The 2,692-nt window shown below is 37.9% G+C and overlaps 1 long non-coding RNA gene across 1 annotated transcript; it reads left to right on the forward strand.

The window, feature by feature from the left end:
* Positions 1 to 460: 460 nt before the first annotated feature.
* On the forward strand, positions 461 to 1,796 carry LOC102202417 (uncharacterized). The gene is made up of 4 exons (XR_311830.1): positions 461 to 586; positions 675 to 734; positions 825 to 1,073; positions 1,464 to 1,796. It is a non-coding gene; the product is annotated as an uncharacterized LOC102202417 (long non-coding RNA).
* Positions 1,797 to 2,692: the final 896 nt, after the last annotated feature.

Consider the following 2,692-nt stretch of genomic DNA (forward strand, 5'->3'; position numbering starts at 1 on the left):
CATCTGACAGTGTGTCTGACTGGAGATGGTGACACGCATAGGGATCATAATCATATGATTATGTCAACACATGAGAAAAACCTAAATTAACTTAGTGAGGTGATAACCACTTTAATTCCAACTGCCAATGTTAGGATTGAACTTATGAATGCAACACCTTTAAAACAGTCTTGACTTGAGTATGTAGCCCTGCAAACGAAACAAACAACTATTATAAAAGATAAATTATAAAAAAAACTTTCTCTGAAGTTCCTGTTTCTAAGGCTGTACAGATATAATATAACATATAATCACAACTGTTTTGCATGAGAAAAATGCAGGAACAAACAGCCCTGTCAATCACACTGTTCACTCACAAAGTACTTAAGCATGAAATCGAAGTGCATTTGTGTGTTACTCTGACCCATGTGTTTTTACATCAACATGTAATTCTGGTTTTTATCAGTATGTGCATGGTCAGTTGCAGACTATAACACTATATTTGACCTTTAAATGGGCGTTCAGCATACTTCAGGTTGAGGTGTGGCTTTACATATAAAAAGTGGCAGGTGACAGGTGAGTCAGTGGATCAAGTTACCAGCACACAGTAAGTTCAACACTTAATCTCTGCTGATGATCGTAAATGTGTATGTTCAGATATAGTATGAATATGTTGTGTTTTATTTTCTAAACAGGTTTCACTGAACTTACAGTGTGTGAGGTTTAAAGTTTGGAAATGGCTGATAAGGGAAAAGGTAAATATCACAGCTCCCATCATTTGTCTTTTTTTAAAAATATTTCCTATATACCCCCAGAAAAGTCAGTCTATCTACCTCAAATTATAGGAGGACCATCTCCAAGGGGGCAAGGAAAAGGCTGTGGCGGACAAGGTGGTGGCAGTGACTTTAGCTGCAGTACTGGCCTTGGCGGAAAAGGTGGTGACAGCAGCCATGAGTTTGGCTGCACTATTAGCCTTGCCGATTGTGGATTTGGCAGAGAAGGTGTTGGTAGCGGTGGACAAGGTGTAGGCAGCGGTGGACAAGGTGTTGGCAGCGGTGGACAAGGTGTTGGCAGCGGTGGAAATAAAAAGAAATGTGAGCATGGGTATAAGCGCACACACAAGCACATCAGATGCCACAAGAAGGAAAGGATAGTTACAGGGTGAGACCGAATATTACTAATGTGCAGATTTTATCCAAAACAGGAAATATTTAGTATTCAGGTGCAAGTGAAGTGTGACATGTTTGTATAATACATCCTGAAAAAGATCACTGAAATAGTCTGTTATTCATAAGATGTTTTCAAAAGGTTATTCAGCAGGTAGCAGGACAGCAAATACAAACTTTAAGCCAATTTTAAGGATATTTTGAGGTCAAAGGTGAAAAATAAACCCCCCATCCTAACCACTGAGCCAAAAAGAGTTAGAAAACTGAATTTAGAATCAGTGTGAGGAATTCACCAGGTATCATCTGTCTCTTCTCCAGGACTTCAGCAGCTCCTGCAGCAGTGACTCTGACTAGATGAACATTTCTGGAGGGACCTGCATGGAAACATTAGTATCTTATCCTTTACTTAAAAATCGTTTGACAAATATAAGAAAAAATAAGTTAAATATAAATAATGTGTAAAACAGAAGGCTGATTCACATATTTAGAAAAGCTGCGCCTTAAAGCAAAGCCTGCTTCAGTGTCACTTTTGCTTTTAATTGGAACATAATTTTCAAAAATAACTATATGTTTTAGAACTAAAGTCACCATAAAGACACCTGGAAAGTGTTTACTGAGATCATTTGTCAGAAGCAGGTATATTTTTGAAAATGTGCCAATAAAATTCTGAAATAATAAATATGTAAACTGATTAATCTTCTCTGGTCTGTGTCATTTTTTTGTGCCAAAGTCCTTCTACAGAGCCAAACTTTTTTTGGCCATGAAAAGAATGCAGGTTTGAGACAGTTTTACATCAGCGCACCAGGAAACTCTCTATGTTTTACATATAGTCTATGCAACAACACTGGACATAGCAATAATAACACATCACAAACACAAAGACCATGATTTATTAGTAGTGACATGGTAATTATTTGTTAAGTATTTTATGAAATCTGTGTGTATCGATGTGTCCATGCTATTTTTTAGTTTTATGGACATAAACCTGTTTACACAGTCACCAGTGTGGCCTTTCCACCGTTATAGAGAAAAAAATACACAGGAAGTTGATGAGTAGTTTATAGTAATTACACTGTGGTGTGGCTTTCTTATGTTTTTATATTTTTGTATACATTGTCCATTTATCCATTCGCTTCCGCTTATCCTTTTTGAGGGTCGCGTAGCGGGTGGAGGCTGTCAGCTGTGGTACGGCGAAAGGCAGGGTATTTTGACCTGTTTAAAAACATTCAAATAAACTTTTTGTCTTATTCACAGTGAATCTTTCCTTTTAGTTAAACTATTCTCTCATATTAACAGGTAATGGGTGAGCAGAGCCATCATTGATGGTGATACAGAAGCCTGTAGCAGGAGTACTGACGGGGGCTCCTGAATACTCAGTACCCATCTTATCTTAAAAACCTCATAGTACTGTATCATTCCATTAGAGCACTTCACCCTCAGACTATGGGCTTACTTGTGTGTAACTCATGACTCTAATAAGACAACCTAAAAGTATCGACTAGGTGCCAGGTTTGAGAGGATTAGAATCCGGTTGTTCAGTGATGACA

This window comes from Pundamilia nyererei, unplaced genomic scaffold (assembly GCF_000239375.1).
Source record: "Pundamilia nyererei isolate P.nyererei 1_Seehausen unplaced genomic scaffold, PunNye1.0 scaffold00071, whole genome shotgun sequence".
NCBI classification, from domain to species: domain Eukaryota; kingdom Metazoa; phylum Chordata; class Actinopteri; order Cichliformes; family Cichlidae; genus Pundamilia; species Pundamilia nyererei.